At 33.3% G+C, this 17,800-nt stretch overlaps 1 protein-coding gene across 10 annotated transcripts in view; it reads left to right on the top strand.

The window, feature by feature from the left end:
* LOC142319376 (uncharacterized) overlaps nucleotides 1-17,800 on the top strand; it is a 226,504-nt gene that overhangs the window by 104,404 nt on the left and 104,300 nt on the right. The window lies entirely within an intron of this gene.

Here is a 17,800-nt window from a genome sequence, read left to right as displayed (position 1 = left end):
ATCTGTTTAACGCTGTTCTGCCGACGTCTTGCCAGCGGAATGGAAGGCGTCGCAGGTGGTGATGAATTTAAAACCAGGGAAGCCTGCATAGAAAGTCTCTTCTTACAGACCTGTTAGCCTGTTACCGGTCTTATCTAAATTGTTTGAGAAGCAACTACTGCACAGGCTTCGGCCAGTGTTGGGGAGTAAGGGAATAACTCCGGACCACCAGTTTGGGTTCAGGTGTGACCGAACCACAATCGAACAATCCCATAGAGTCATCAGTGGGCGTCTGGAGGAGCGGAAATTCTGCTCGGCGGCGCTCTTAGACACACAGCAGGCCTTTGATAAGGTATGGATAAATAGCTGGCTTGCTCTAAATTAAAGCTACAACTTCCTCAATCCTACTTCCTAGTCTTGCAGAATTATCTTGAGGAGCGTTTTACTCAGGTGAAATGTAATGACGAATTTTCAAGACTCTTTGAGGTTGGGTTGGGTATCCCTCAGGGCTCTGTACTGGTCCCTGTGTTGTATTCAATATTCGCTGCGGACATTCCGGCCCTGGATGATTGCATCGTCGCCACGTTCGCCGATGACACTGTTATCCTGGCCGTTAACGAAGACCCTGGCCTTACCTCGCAGAATCTACAAATGACGCTAGACCGTGTCTGCGTGTGGCAAAAAAAAAATGGAGGATTAAGGTAAGTCGAGACACATCACATTTGCCATGCGGAGGGATGACTATCCCAGTGTTTACTTCGATGGTTTTTTGATCCTGCAAACGGAGACTGCGCGGTACCTGGACTTTATCTGGATCGGCGTTTGACCTGAAAGTGTCACGTGAGGATGAAGAGGAAACATCTGAACGCAAGGTACAGGGAATTTCATTGGTTGCTACGGAGGAACTCAGTCCTCAAGTTATCCAAGAAGATCTTAATTTATAAGGCTATCCTGCGCCCAGTCTGGACGTACGGTATAGAATTGTGGGGAACAATTGTGGGGTACTAGTAATGTGGAAGCTATATAATGATTCCAGAACAAAGTAGCGGGTGTAATTGCCGAAGCACCATGGTTCATGCGGAATGATGAGATTCACGATTATCTGGAGATCCGGTCGGTTCGTGAGATTGCACAATAGCACAGTGTGAAATACCTGCAGAGACTTTAGAATCATGTAAACCACTTTGCAATTAATCTACTCGAAAGCAGCAGGGACGTCCGGCGGTTGAGACGTGTCCATGTACTCGACTTGGGTCTGCGTAACAGATTGGAATCTAACACCGTCAAGTTTAATGGTGTCTTATCTAATTTCTTTGTTACTTCTCTTTCTTTCTGTTCTTTTTTTCTCTTTTATCCTCTTTCTTTTTATTCTATGTTATTAATGTTTGTAATAAGGATAAAATCAAAACCTAAACCGACAACGATTGTTAACGTCTATATGCCTACAAGCGCCCATGATGATGATGTGGTAGGGTGTGTATATGAAGAGATTGATGAAGCAATTAAACACGTAAAAGGAGATGAAAATTTAATAATAATTGGAGATTGGAATGCAAGCATTGGAAAAGGCAAGGAAGGAAATATAGTGGGTGAATACGGGCTGGGCAAAAGGAATGAAAGAGGGGACCGAAAAATGGAGTTTTGCACGAAGTATAATTTAGTAATTGCCAACACCCAATTTAAAAATCATAATAGAAGAATATACACTTGGGAAAAGCCAGGCGATACTGCAAGGTATCAGATAGATTATATCATGGTTAAGCAAAGATTTAGAAATCAACTCGTTGACTGCAAAACTTACCCTGGAGCAGACATTGATAGCGACCATAATTTGGTGATAATGAAATGTAGATTGGGGTTTAAAAACCTGAAGAAAAGGTGTCAGATGAATCGGTGGAATTTAGAGAAGCTTGAGGAAGAGGAGGTAAAGAAGATTTTTGAGGAGGACATCGCAAGAGATCTGAGTAAAAAAGATAAGGTAGAAAATGTAGAAGAAGAATGGGAGAATGTTAAAAAGGAAATTCTTAAATCAGCAGAAGCAAACTTAGGCGGAGTAAAGAGAACTAGTAGAAAACCTTGGGTTTCAGACGATATATTGCAGCTGATGGATGAACGTAGAAAATATAAGAATGCTAGTGATGAAGAAAGTAAAAGGAACTATCGGCAATTAAGAAATGCTATAAACAGGAAGTGCAAACTGGCAAAAAAAGAGTGGATTAAAGAAAAGTGTTCAGAAGTGGAAAGAGAAATGAACATTGGTAAAATAGACGGAGCATACAGGAAAGTTAAGGAAAATTTTGGGGTACATAAATTAAAATCTAATAATGTGTTAAACAAAGATGGTACACCGATATATAATACGAAAGGTAAAGTCGATAGATGGGTGGAATATATTGAAGAGTTATACGGAGGAAATGAATTAGAAAATGGTGTTATAGAGGAAGAAGAGGAAGTTGAGGAGGATGAAATGGGAGAAACAATACTGAGATCTGAATTTAAGAGAGCATTAAAAGATTTAAATGGCAGAAAGGCTCCTGGAATAGACGGAATACCTGTAGAATTACTGCGCAGTGCAGGTGAGGAAGCGATTGATAGATTATACGAACTGGTGTGTAATATTTATGAAAAAGGGGAATTTCCGTCTGACTTCAAAAAAAAGTGTTATAGTCATGATACCAAAGAAAGCAGGGGCAGATAAATGTCAAGAATACAGAACAATTAGTTTAACTAGTCATGTATCAAAAATCTTAACTAGAATTCTATACAGAAGAATTGAGAGGAGAGTGGAGGAAGTTTTAGGAGAAGACCAATTTGGTTTCAGGAAAAGTATAGGGACAAGGGAAGCAATTTTAGGCCTCAGATTAATAGTAGAAGGAAGATTAAAGAAAAACAAACCAACATACTTGGCGTTTATAGACCTAGAAAAGGCATTCGATAACGTAGACTGGAATAAAATGTTCAGCATCAAAAAATTAGGGTTCAAATACAGAGATAGAAGAACAATTGCTAACATGTATAGGAACGAAACAGCAACAGTAACAATTGAAGAACATAAGAAAGAAGCCGTAATAAGAAAGGGAGTTCGACAAGGATGTTCCCTGTCTCCGTTACTTTTTAATCTTTACATGGAACTAGCAGTTAATGATGTTAAAGAACAATTTAGATTCAGAGTAACAGTACAAAGTGAAAAGATAAAGATGCTACGATTTGCTGATGATATAGTAATTCTAGCCGAGAGTAAAAAGGATTTAGAAGAAACAATGAACGACATAAATGAAGTCCTACGCAAGAACTATCGCATGAAAATAAAGAAGAACAAAACAAAAGTAATGAAATGTAGTAGAAATAACAAAGATGGACCGCTGAATGTGAAAATAGGAGGAGAAAAGATTATGGAGGTAGAAGAATTTTGTTATTTGGGAAGTAGAATTACTAAAGATGGACGAAGCAGGAGCTATATAAAATGCCAAATAGCACAAGCTAAACGAGCCTTCAGTAAGAAATATAATTTGTTTATATCAAAAATTAATTTAAATGTCAGGAAAAGATTTTTGAAAATGTATGTTTGGAGTGTCGCTTTATATGGAAGTGAAACTTGGCCGATCGGAGTATCTGAGAAGAAAAGATTAGATGCTTTTGAAATGTGGTGCTATAGGAGAATGTTAAAAATCAGATGGGTGGATAAAGTGACAAATGAAGAGGTATTGCGGCAAATAGATGAAGAAAGAACCATTTGGAACAATATAGTTAAAAGAAGACACAGACTTATAGGCCACATACTAAGACATCCCGGAATAGTCGCTTTAATATTGGAAGGACAGGTAGAAGGAAAAAATTGCAGGCCACGTTTGGAATATGTAAAACAAATTGTTAGGGATGTAGGATGTAGAGGGTATACTGAAATGAAACGACTAGCACTAGATAGGGAATCTTGGAGAGCTGCATCAAACCAATCAAATGACTGAAGACAAAAAAAAAAAAAATTAATGTTTGTTCTTGTGGACTATATGGTGCTGAAATTAATTTTTATGATTTATGACTGAGCTTGAAATTTCATATTGGACACTTGCAACTGTTTATTGTGTATTACTTATTTTGGAGGTTCCTTAAGGACTCCCTTATCACATGTTTTTGTCAGGAAACTTACTTTATGGCTCCGCAAGAGAGCCAATTGTAATTGTTATTGAGAAAAAAATTAGATAAAGTGAAATGCCCTGGTTTAGAACAAAAAAATCTGCTTTATTTTTAGTAAATGTACTTACTCAAAGTAACACTAGGTAGCATTGTTTTCGGATAACCTTTTCTACGAAACAGTTTTGTTTGTTATTTTTTAACCTCCGGGACCACCGTTATGTATTGCTTCAGAGGAGAGGATTAGATGAACGATTTGTAACGTGTATGAGAATGCCATGCCCTGACTGCGACTCGAACCCAGGATCTCTGGATGAAAGGCCGAGACAATACCACTCGTATCAAGGAGGCCGGCTACGAAACAGTTTAGGCGCCAAAAGCGTAACGAATAAATCAAAAACATAACCAATACATCAACTGTTGGGTTTCACTCTTGTTATTCTATTGGAAATTAAAGTTGAAGTTTAGGTGATTAGTTTTGAAGCCAACATTGTATTATCTGAACATAAGTTAAATTTTTATTATGTTTGGTTAAAATTTTTGACCATGGATGATACTCGCGATTCGTTTGGAATAGTTTCTAGATGTCGTTTTATTTCTAATGGAATTAGATGTTTAAAAATAAAACATCATTTAAGGTTATTTATTGCAGTTTGGCATTCGTGTTATGTTACAATCTTTAATTGTATCGATGAAAAAAATAAAGCGTTGTTTAAAGAACAAACTGTAGAAAAGGTATGTTACAAATAATTAGTGATGTACTTATTTCAGAATGTATATAGAATAACATGTCTTATTTAAGGGTTCAAAATAAGTTTAATGTTTTACCCAGGTACTTATATGATTCAAATTATTTTGAGTTACTTGGTAGCATGAATTGCAATTCTTGTATTCATAACTATTATAATAGACATAACTTGAGTCATTATCCTAAGAAAATTAATAATAATTAAATTACTAATTCATTTTAATTATATTTATTTTCTTTAGTAACTACATCCACATATTACCAAAAAGGAATTTTGGAGCAAGTAAAAAATTCCATGAACCTTCCAGATTAAAGACATTGTTGATATCCTAATATATCAGTTGCTAAATATCTTAATTATTCTTGTATAAAAGTGTTTTTTTCAAATTTGACATGTTTTTGCTTGACTAATGGCAGATGTAATCTAAATACTTATTTTATAACAACTAAAACAGTGCAGTAGTTTCATTTATTCTGTTACCATTGCAAACAGGATTTCAATTAATATCTCTGTAGTGTAGTACAAGTGAAGAAGTTTTGCATTCCTATATTGTACTGGTTTACATCAGTTGAAATTTTTTGTTGGTAATATATAAATAAACATACTTGAAAAGAAAGGCCAAACTCTGTGGCAGACCAATAGATTCTTGGCCTTTAATCTGGAAGCCCCGAGTTTGAATCCCAGTTACGCATGACATTTTATTTTTTAATATGCTATAAAAGTATCGATTTTCATGTTCCCATACACATGTTTCTTTGTAAGCATCTGTGATGAATTAATTCATCAATAAAAAAAGGAAATTTTGCCAATGCTTGACTTAATGCAAAACTTGTGCTAATGCAACCAGTCAAAGTAATTTTTTGAATAAATCTCTAAGAAGTTGAAAATGATTTGTTCAATTTTATAACAAATTTGAAATTTCTAAATAACACTGCAATGATCCAAAAGGTAAACTTTAAAAATACACTGAAAGAATGAACATTATTGTAATCTATAGTTTTATCTGTAGGCTCTGAATAAAACTGCAGATGGGATTGCACAGTTTACACATAAGCATTATTACTAATAGACTAACCGTACCTTTCACTTTATTGCAGTGTATTATAATAACCATTTCTTACAAACATTCCATGCTAAGTTAACAAATGCAAAACTGTCATTTTCTACCTAATCTATTTTTCCCAAATCTGACCAATTATTGTGCATCTAAGTTTTTTTTTTTGAATGTAAAGGTTGACATTTGCTGGCATACCAGTAAAACTAAAATGTGTGTGTAAACGCTTGCTGACATCTAAGTTGCATGCAGACATAGATAAAAGCCTTTCTGTTTACTAAAATGTTATTTTATACTTATGTAGTCATATACCAAAACTTTCTGCTGTTAACATCTTATTATTGTCAGAGTTTTCTTCAAACATTTCTAATAGTCTTGTATTCTTCAGATTTTATTTAGTTATCGATTCTGAATGAGAAAAAAATGGAATAGCACACAAATTATTAACTTTTGTAGAAGAATGTAAGCATACAAGTGTAGTACTGGTCTTTATGGTAAGATTTCTTAAAAGTGTCTCACATGGCCCCAGGATTTGTCTCCAAGAAATTCATTTTCTCACTCATATAAATTCTTCACTATAATTTATTTTTTATGTTATAGATCAAATTCTTGACTTCCACCTTTACAACAATTCTGCAGCTGTTGCTATCTTCTATTATCATTTTCACACTAGTTGAACATTTAAAAAATGAACTTTCTTTGAAGACCAAGTTGTAATAAAAATATATAAATCTTTAGTGTTTGCAAGTTCCATCTTATATCACTACTGGTCACTACTAGTCTAATTAGGTGAAAGAACATTTTGAGATGTTTAGTAAAGTTAATTGTAGTTACAATATCTGAAAAGTAAAATTGTATTGATTGAAAGTTTGTAGATTATTGAATAAAATTTACATAATCCCAAACACACTTTAAGTAACAAAACTTGTTGATTGGAAAGAAGTAGCTCTTTAAAAAAAACTGCATTCAACCCATATGTTTTAATTTATTTGTGTAGTTTTGACGACATAAATGATGTAAGATTATGACAAATCACCAATAAAGTAATGATATAGGTAAGGCAAGGTTTACACTTCTTAATACTTTATTGGTCAAATTGGCAATTTTTTTTATTCATTTAATTTATGTGGAAGATTTTTTGTTGTCGCCAAATATTGGATTGTTGTAGCATAATAATTTATAAACCCATGTCATTCTGAAAGCTAACTATTTTTGTCTAAAAATTCAAGAAAATTAATTGGAAACCTTAGAATAAAAAGCAATAAAATTCTGTTATCTTACTAGTTTTTCTCGTAGCGTTTCATCATTATGGCATCTATTACTGCAGGGTAATTCATATTTTAAATAATTATTACTAAAAAAATAATCATAAAATTAAAATCAGTATACCAAGTGGGCCAGAAGTCACTATCCATTGTAAACATTAAGATAATCTTGTTTGTGATCTTCCCATCAATTTTAAATTACCATATTTTGTTTTTATCAGGTAGTTATTGACACCAGAGTGTACTACTATTCAATCAGACATCTGTTGTATACTGCTGTTATGTTCATTGAACATTGTTGATTCTAACTTCTGAAGATGTTTACAACATCTTGTTAGATGTTTACTTAAGAAAGAGTTTTTGCTTTAAAAACCTGGTAAAAAGGTGGTTATAATTGAGTGGAATAAACATTTCAACATTGTTCCTCCAACATGGAAGGCTGTCTATAATTTAGTAAAAGGTTTTGAGAGAAATGTATCTCAGCAGACTGTCCCAGGTCAGGTAGGCCATCATTAAGTGATAAAACGAAGCTTAAAATTTTACAAGCAGTTATCCAGAGTCCTAAAAATTCTACTCATAAGCTACCTCTTGAACAGAATATTTCTAGAACAGAGAATTTTACATAAGAACAAATTCAAACATTACATACCTCGTCTCATGCATAGCCTACTGTAAGACGATGGTGATCGTAGGCTTCAATTTTGCAAGACAATGTTAAATTAATTAAGAGAAGGTGATGATAATGAATTGTTTTCTAAGATAATTTGGAGTAATAAGGAGGTTTCAAATTAACGGGCCATGTCCACAGACAGCTGTACCTATTGGTATCCTATATTGGTGTACCTATTGAGAACCATGCAGCTGTTTTTAGAGGCAACTAAATCAACCTGGTGTTACTGTTTGGGGTGGTATTTCGTGTTGTGGAGTAATTGGGCCTTGATTTTTTTTGTTGAATGGAATAGTAATTGGGAGAGGTGCACCTGGAAATATTGGCAACCTATGGCATTCTGGAGCTATAAATGAACTACGACTTCAACTTTACTTTCAAGCTGATGGAGCCTTGACCCATTATGCAACATCTGTGTGAAACATTGTGAGTTATTTGTTGGGAAAGTTACTGGATGGCGAGGAGCAATAGAAATGCTACTCAAATCTTCAGACATTACACCCATGGAGTTTTTCTTTTGGGGAATTGTTACAGATAAAGTCTATGTACAAAACCATAAATAATTGAGGACTTGAAAGATGCTATTCAAAATATTTTTGAAGAAATAGATTCCAATACATGACTCTGCAAATAACTATGAGTGTCCCAAGTCATCTGCAGAAATGTATTGACAAAATGGGAAACAGTGTAATAAGTAATCATGTAGCTTCAATAAAGTGCTAGTTATGAATTCAATATGTTTTTGTTTTGTATTCAATGACCTTTACGAGAGTAATGAGTTGGCCCATCTGGTATAAATCCATATAAAAAGTAGAAAGACATACTTTTCCAATTTCTTTATTTAATATATTTGTTACTTAGCATCAAGTTATGGGTTTTATGAGTTTGTTAATTAGATGTCAACTTCTGAAAAATCAAAATGTTAAATTAAGAATTGAAAAAATATTATTTTATATTTTTTAGTGTGGGTTTTAAGTAAACTTAACATTCCTCTAGTATCTAAGTATACTTCAGTATCACAGTATGTGACTTACAAACTTGCATGACCTTTCTTTAACTTTATTGAATAGTTTATGCAACTCTTCTCTTACATTTACTATGTTACTTCCTCTTCTCCAAGTCTATCTAGCCGTCGTTCACCATAAATTTTGAATGCCACAATCCTCTTTCCTTTTGGGTTATTTGTACAGTCTTTGTCCGAATTTATCATTTTTCATCTCACATTCTTTGCTAATATTTTTTCTTTTAGTTAGTTATTCTTATTTAGTTGTTTATGGATTAACAGTTAGATTTTGATTTATTTTGGTGATTTAGGATGATTTAAAATTTTCACACCTATTATCAATATATTTATGACAAATCATTGTATATATGCTGCTGATTCAATTGGTACAATTTATGACTTGCATTATAGAGTCCATCATTTGGATGAAGCTAAAAACAGGTTAGTAAAAAATATTTCATTAGTTTTATAGTCTGTTATGCAGTTAATATAACCTGCTTTTACATTGTAAAACTTATTTTTAATTATAAATTAAGTAAGAATGTTTATGTCAAAGGTAATTAGTAAAAAGATTTTTGAGATACCAGAAATCTCTTGTAATATGGAGAGAGATTGATCTCAAGTATGATGAATTGAATTATAAAAATTGTCTTTATACGTTCAGTTATTTTATATAAAATAAAAAAGATCTTTTAAAACAGTTAAATAGTTTAATATAATTTTAACATTATTGTTGATCTAAAGTAAAAGTTATGAGTGGCCTATTTTTTCTGTCAAAAACTGTTTTTTTTGTGTAAGCAGTGTGCATTGTTATATGTGCAACACATTTCAGTTTTTCATATCACATCTTTCAACATCTCAAAAAACCATAATTCTAGATAAAAAAACGTTTTTGTAAATAGTCCGTATGAGATCACAGAACTCATAATCAAAATTCACTTAGAATCTGCTCCACCCTATTTGGTCTTGCCAATTTTAGGTTCTTAAACTTCTGTGACTGATGCATTCTCTCAGCTTTTTCCTGTTAACCTAACTTTTATCACACATTATGATAGAGATGAAATTTTGATCATAGTTATCTGTAGATTCTGTCAAACATCAATACATGGTTGTTGTTGAATGGGGGACAAATTTTGCAGCAATACAGTGTACATTCAAGTTCTCAGTTAAAGTTCTTATCAGACCCTAAACTAATTCCAGCTATTTTATAACTTTGACCTACCGGGTTGGTCTAGTGGTAAACGCGCCTTCCGAAATCAGCTGATTTGGAAGTCAAGAGTTCCAGCGTTCAAGTCCTAATAAAGCCAGTTATTTTTACACGGATTTGAATACTAGATCGTGGATACCGGTGTTCTTTGGTGATTGGGTTTCAATTAACCACACATCTCAGGAATGGTTGAACTGAGAATGTACAAGACTACACTTCATTTATACTCATACATATCCTCATTCATCCTTTGAAGTATTATCTGAACGGTAGTTACCGGAGGCAAAACAGGAAAAAGAAAGAAGCTTTTTATAAGTTATGAATTGTTCAATGTTAGTCCCCATTTATGAGTGAACTTATAAATTTTTTCCATCAATTGCTTGGGTTTTTTTTTTTTGGTTGGCTTCTTTGAGCAGTTGTCATTTTCAACTGATATTCTACGATCCTCAAAACTTTCATGTAGCTTAAAAACTTGTGTTGGAGCTGAAAAATGCCTTTTAAAACTTTACAGAATCATACAAGGTTAAGTGTTTCAAAGGTTTCGGTTGTCCTGTTTCAAGAAAAGCTGGATCACCTACAATTAATTTTTATTACATTTACCTGTAATTCTTGATCTATAATTACCCGTATTTATGATCATTATCCAATGGAACATTCGAGGTCTTTGGTCCCACATTGAAGATGTTAGAGTACTGACTTGCACACTTGAATCATTAATAATGTACTTCCAAGAAATGCATCTTCTCCAACAAGGTGCAGTAACGTTCAGAAACTACTTCTGCGAGAGACAGCTGTCATTTAGAGAGAATGGAAGAGTTGCTGTTTTCATGCAGAATGAGGTATCTGCTACGAATATCACTAGATATCCTCAATCCTGCGGTTGCAGTAAACATCTTTATCCCTTCAAATCGCATATCTGCAATTTTTATTTCTCGCCAAACTCTGAGTTCACTGCTCTTGATATATTAAATCTCCTTACACAGATCCTATCACCATCATTAATAGTAGGCAGGAGACTTCAGTGCCCATCATTTCCTGGGGCTCATCTTTCTGCTCCTCTTGAGGAAATATGATAAACAGAGGGAGACAAGACTTGGACCTTTGTCTACTGATTGATGGGTCATACACATTCACTTCCGTATTAGCTAGTACATTGCCCAACATCAACCTCTCCTTATGCTGACTGAGTTTACTCTAGTTTTATTTGATCTGTTTGTGATGACTTTTGCAGCAGTGACCGCAGGCCAATTATTACTGCTTTTGGTGTCGACCCCAAGGTAAACAGGAAGCCATGGAGATGGATTGTTGAAAAGGCAGATTGGAATGATTACCATAAAGCCTTCCCATCACAGTATGATTGTGCAGACGCTCTTGATCAACTTACCTCTTTTACGTTCCTGATACTTGAGAATGCTAATAGATATATCCCACAATCCTAGATGTTCTGTTCCTTGTTGGAATGATTGTCAAAATGCTATTAGCAAACTACAGCAGGCGCTGCACAAATTTAACTGCAGGCCTACAACTGAACATCTGAGTTTGTACCGAGAGGCTAGAGCAGTATGTCATCTGGTATTCTTAGACACTAAGAGGAAGTCATGGATGAAATACGTGGACACTATCTCGCACATTACTGCCACGTCTGCTGTGGAAAAAGATTCATGCAATTTGTGGATAACCAAAACAAACTATTCTTGGGCTTATTCATGAAGGAGAACTCCTTTCGTCACTTTCTGCAGTGGCTAATATCTTGGCAGATTGTTACCGTTCGGTGTTTCTCACTTCATCAAACATGTATGAATTTCAGAAGTACAAGATACAGATGGAAGTATTATTGTTAAACATTGGTGATTCGTCTGGTGAATTAAATGCTCCATTTGCATTTAATGAATTGTCACACACTAAAAAACTCATGTGACATCTCTCCTGGACCTGACAACATTTGTCTTTGTATGCTGTCACACCTTCCTAATTCAGCACTACAACACCTATTGAATATTTATGTTTTTATTGTCCACACAAGTCTTCCCACCTGTCTGTCAGAAACCATAATTGTACCAGTACTTAAACCTGGTAAAGACAAAACATGCCCCTCAATCTACTTCCCTATTTCCTTGACAGCATTTTATTCAAAGTAACAGAGGGAATGGTGAACCACAGGCTTACATGGTACTTATAGAGACATGAACTTTTCTCTCCAGAACAGTGTGGTTTCCAACAAGGACGATCTTCCATTGACCATTTAGTGTCATTGGAAGCAGCTACTCAAAATGCTTTCCTACTCCACCAGCGCCTCATTACTATCTTCTTTGATATCAGAAAGAATACAACACAGCCTGGCCATGTGGTATTCTAAACATCCTCAAAAAATGGGGAGTCAAGGACAATATGCTTGATTTTATTAGGGGTTTCTTAAATAACCAAACTTTCTGTGTTTCTGTTGTAGATAACTTTATAACTAAACGTCATCTTGGAAAATGGAGTGCCTCAAGGAAGTGTATTAAGTCCCACCTTATTTTCTATAACTATCAACTGTATTACTAAATATGTACAGCCACCTGTTTCATGTTCTTTATTTATTGATGATTTTGCTATATATATTACAACCCGTTCCAACAGCCACAGCAGATAGTCTACTGCAAATAACTACATCTCACCTTGAAGCTTGGTCTAGGGTTACTGACTTCACCTTTTCACCTAAGAAAACAAACTGTTTAGTTTTTCTAGCCTGCAGGACCCTTTTGCTCTGCAAGTTTCTCTCGATTGTTATTTCTCCTGAGGTCAAGTTTTTAGGTTTGTTTTTGATAGCTGCCTTATGTGGGTCAAACACATCAAACAATTAAAAACAAAATGTTCCAAACTTTGGATATGCTGCAAGTCCTTTGCATCACTAATTGGGGAGCTAATCGGTCACGTATATTGCATTTGTATTATTCATTAGTTCGTTCCCATTTAGATTATGATTGTGTTGCCTACTCTTCAGCGCATTATACAGACCTTAAAATACTGGATGATGTACATCATGCTTTCCTTCGGCTTAATACAGGTGCTTTTAGATTGCACTGCCCAACCCAGGTCCTACGGGTGCCATGGCACCCTTCGTTTCATCTTTGGTGCCTGTGTCCATTTACCAATTTTTAATACTAATTCATATTTTAAAGTAACATTATATGTTACATCTTGAAAAAAGGATATAAAAAATATATTTTAGCTGTTATATTTTACAGTAGTTCAACAGAAGTAATTCTGCCAGTCTTTGTAATATGTGTTAATTTCTTTGTCATTGTTGTTGACAAATCCATTTCCTGACAACCATGTTTGTAATGGTATAAGTATCTCTAAGATCCTCCTAACAAGGGGGTCTAGCTTGACAGAACAAGCTATCTAATTGTTACTCATCTGGTGGTCTGCTCTCCACTCAAGCATTCCTTGTAATAAATTTCAAACTGACATTCTTTTGAAACTTATTTTCTAAAAAAACAGTTTTTTTTCTAGTAATTGTTGCATTATTCACAAAGCCACAGATTTTTCAGACATTAATTAAACTATTGATAGTCATTTCTGGCCAGTTAGTTGTTAATATATACCTAACAGTTTTAAAAGACAGTGAATTTTCTGTTCTTTGGTAAAACTGAGTCCCTTTCATTATTTGTATTTCCTAACATCTATTTTAATAAGTTTTAATGTGATGTTTCTAAAATAGAAACATATGTTTCTCGTGAGAGAGAGTTTTTAAATTAATTTGCTTGTAGGTGTGGCCAGTGAATTTTTGGTTATTTAGGAAAACCAGTGAGTTTCTGTCTTTCAAAGTAATTAAGTCTTCAGCCAATAAGGAGATGAATTTGACCCTGATATGTTATACATTCCACATGTTATCAGTGTTTTTAAAGTGAAGTTCTTTAAATTATGAGATATTATATTAACATAGTATCTAGTGTAGTCTTAACATGGCTAAAAGAACTTACAGCTTTAACAGTGAATGGGAGAATCAATATTGTTTTATTGAATATAGGGGAAAACCTGTGTGTTTATTGTGTAATGCTAGCATGTCTGTTTCTAAAAGAAGTAATATAGAGCAAAATCTTTGACGAACCACAAACTGTTAAATAACAAATTTCCTGTGAATTGTGAACTGATTTAAGTGAAAGACCTTAAATCTAAATTACAATTGCAACAATCTGTGTTCAGGAACCTGTTCAGAACACTAGTTGACAGAAGCTTCTTACAAAATCTGTTACATATTAGCTAAAAGGAAAAAACCGTTTAGTGATTGGGAAGTAATAAAAGAAGTAATGATCACAGCTGCTGAATCTCTGCTCAAAGGTCACAAAGATAAATCTGCACTTATGTCTTCCTTTAAAGGACTACAATTGTCTCATCAAACTGTTGCTAGGTGGGTTAAGTAGATTTCTAATAATTTGTAGTCTCGATGTGAATATTTTTCACTCCAGTTTGATGAAAGTACTGACATGTCTGATACTGTCGAGTTGTATATATTTATTAGAATTATTTTCTATGATTTCAAAATGAAGGAAGCATTTCTCAAACTGTAGCCACTTCATGGTCAAACTAGGGGAGTAAGCATATTTAATGCATTCCTTAAATTTGTCAAAGATAGTAACTTTCAAAGCTTGTTGCTATAACAACAGATGTGGTGTCTTCTGTGATTGGTAGGGGTGATGGATTTCTATCTCTTTGTACTAAGGATGAATCATTTCCAAAATTTATTTCTTATCACTGCATTATCCACTAGGAAGCTTTATGTGCAAAGGTTTTAAAGTTTGATCATGTCATGAAAGTTGTAACTCGTGTGAACTATATCAGATCGTCTTCTACACATTATCGATTGTTTCAAATTATTTTGAATATATCAGATACTTGGTATGGTGACATAATTCTTCATGAAGATGTATGGTGGCTTAGTACGGGTAAAACACTGAAACAATTCTGCTGTCTGCTAGATGAAATAAGAGATTTTTTGAAATTATCTCCTGGACCATATTTTCATGAACTTAATGATATATCATGACTACTAGATTTATATGTCCTGGCAGATATCACGTCAAAATTAAACAAGTTAAATCTTGAATTTCAAGAGAAATATCATAATATTTCAGATATAAGTTTTATAAATGCGTTTGTAAAGAAAGTGAAGTTATGGTTTACATATTTAAACAGAGATTCCCTTTCACACTTTCTAATTTTCAAATGAATTCTAGAAACAGTAAATGACAATGAGGAGTCTGATCTATTATATATAATCAGATAATTATATAATAGTATAACTAATATATTATATATATATATATATATATATATATACACACTAAATATTAGTTATTTTTAATATTTTGTCTGTGATAGTAGTTATAAGTAATTTTTTATAGGTAGTTGTGATAGTAGTTGCATATTTTTTTATTTTTAATATTTTTGTTTAAGTTTTTATTTTTGTTATATTTTATATTTTTAATTTTTGTTTACTGGATGATGATAACATGAAAATATTTTTCACCCCTGAAAAAAAAAAAACTTATTCAGATTTATCAGCTACAGCAGATTGGTACTGAGATGAAGTTATAAAATCAAACATTGACTGAACACATCTGCCCATACTGACTCTGCAAACCTGGTAGACTGACTGAGTAGGCTTTAGACCTTAAATGCATTGCACAGCTTCATTGTTGAATATAGTCCAGGAACTTTTTGATACCACCTCATTTGCTTGGTAATATGATTCTTCATACCAGAAAGGGATGAATCTGTTGCATTACACTATCTATATCAGGCTATTATTCTGTGATTGTGTATGAGTACCACCAAATAGAATAAAATTAAACTGATGAATCAGTCTCTGAATAATTATGATACACTTCTAAATTGAGTAGGGCCTTTTATTAACACAATTAAACTATGACTGACTTCATAGTCAAAAATAAAAACAAAAAATTCTGTTTAATCTCTGTCTTTTTGTGGGTCAATGACAATTTTGATTCACTGTCATAGAGGTTATCAGTAGTCAGTTGCTTCTTAAAATCAACTAGTGTTATATTCCACTGATCTACAAATTTGCTGGTGTCAAAGAAATTCCAACAGAAGATATCTCTGATCTTGATTAAGAGAACATTAATTTCTTCTTTGTTATTTAAGAGAAATTCATGAAAATAAAATCTTAAAAGATTTTTTAGAGTAAATTGCCGTAGTATACTACAGCTACATCACTTAGGTCTAAAGATCACTCTAGATTGTTGAAACCCTCTTTAGTGTGAATCCACAATGCCTTTAGCATCTTAGTAAGGATTTTACAGTTTGAACATGTAGGTAAAATTTTGATAAATTAAATTTACTTTTCTAAAAAAAGGTGTTTACATCTGAAAGACTGAAATCTTAAATATAAACTACTTTATATGACTCTCTATTTTATTTAAGCTTTTGTAATAAGTTCTATGTAAGCTTTCTAGCAAGCTTTTTTGTAATTTATTTTGTTCTCAGCTACTATCGCAGTACCTTAAAAATGAAAGTTTTGTCTTTTAGATTATGTTACTCCACCCAGTTTGTTTAATTTGCATATTGGTTGTTGATGACATTTACAAGAAGTATCTATTAAATAACAAGATTGATACAATAACTCATCCTTATTTATATTTATTAAAATTGTGATGTTTGTTCCCTTCATTATTGCCCCAGTTGCTCTTACATACCAATGAATTCTTGTTTTCCACTGCTTGAAGGCATGGTGCAGACCAGTTTCTGTTTAATGTTTTAACACATCTGCCGTTCTATTGTTTATTTACTGCAACTAACTCAAAATGTGTTCCTTTAAGCATAGATTAGAATAATGCTCTGGGACCATATCCAGTAAACATGGAGGTTGTTTGATTTTAGCAACGTTTGTCGATCAAAAACAGTTTTTCAAAACTGTTTCGATCTCAGAATCTACTGGAAGTTCGAGGTTTCATTAAAAGTTGTTTGGTTTTTTTTGGGTTGGTATCAAGTTGCAGCATGTCAGTGTAGATTTTCTTGTGCATTCTTTTCTCTGGTGTGAGAATCCTTGGGATCATCTTTACACAAAACGTTTTCATGTTGAGATCCTGTCCAAACATTTTCATGCACTGTCTGTCAATATACAATGTGCGATACTGAATTGAAATATTAAGTTGTGTTACTCAAACACAAGCATGAGATACTTAGTCTGAATAAAATCATTAAACCATCAATAAAGCATTTTCAAATTCTTCAGTTTTATTAAAAATTTCAAATTTTTTAACTTAGCATTTTTCTGTTATGCAACTGTAGTAAACAATGACTCGATCAACTGAATGACCAAAAGGGTTGATGTTTATCATGTAGATTCAGACATGTCCAGGATATCTACCAAAAAGTTCATAGTCAGTTTTCACTACTCTCTTAAGAGATAGAAACATAATCATCTTATTTAACAGATATCTTTGTGTATTACATTACTGAATTTAAGCATTGTGATACTGTATTGATAGATACCACATATCTTACGAAAGGACTGTCTCCAAAAGGAAATAAAAAATGATTGTTTTTGTAATTTTTACTTGTGTCAAGCATTAATAGCCTGGTGTATTTTTTGGCAAAATGGTTATGACAATCAAAGCCAATGCTGTTACACAAAAAAATAAGATAAGAAATTGTTTTCCAATTAAATTTTACTTAATTTGTTGTGTAAATAAATTTTGTACTTGATTATTGTAAAATCTTTTGTTATTTTTAGGTGTTCC

This window comes from Lycorma delicatula, chromosome 2, assembly GCF_047948215.1.
Source record: "Lycorma delicatula isolate Av1 chromosome 2, ASM4794821v1, whole genome shotgun sequence".
Lineage (NCBI taxonomy): Eukaryota > Metazoa > Arthropoda > Insecta > Hemiptera > Fulgoridae > Lycorma > Lycorma delicatula.
The sequence above is the reverse complement of the archived record's forward strand: the minus strand, read 5'-3'. Positions and strand labels throughout refer to the sequence as shown.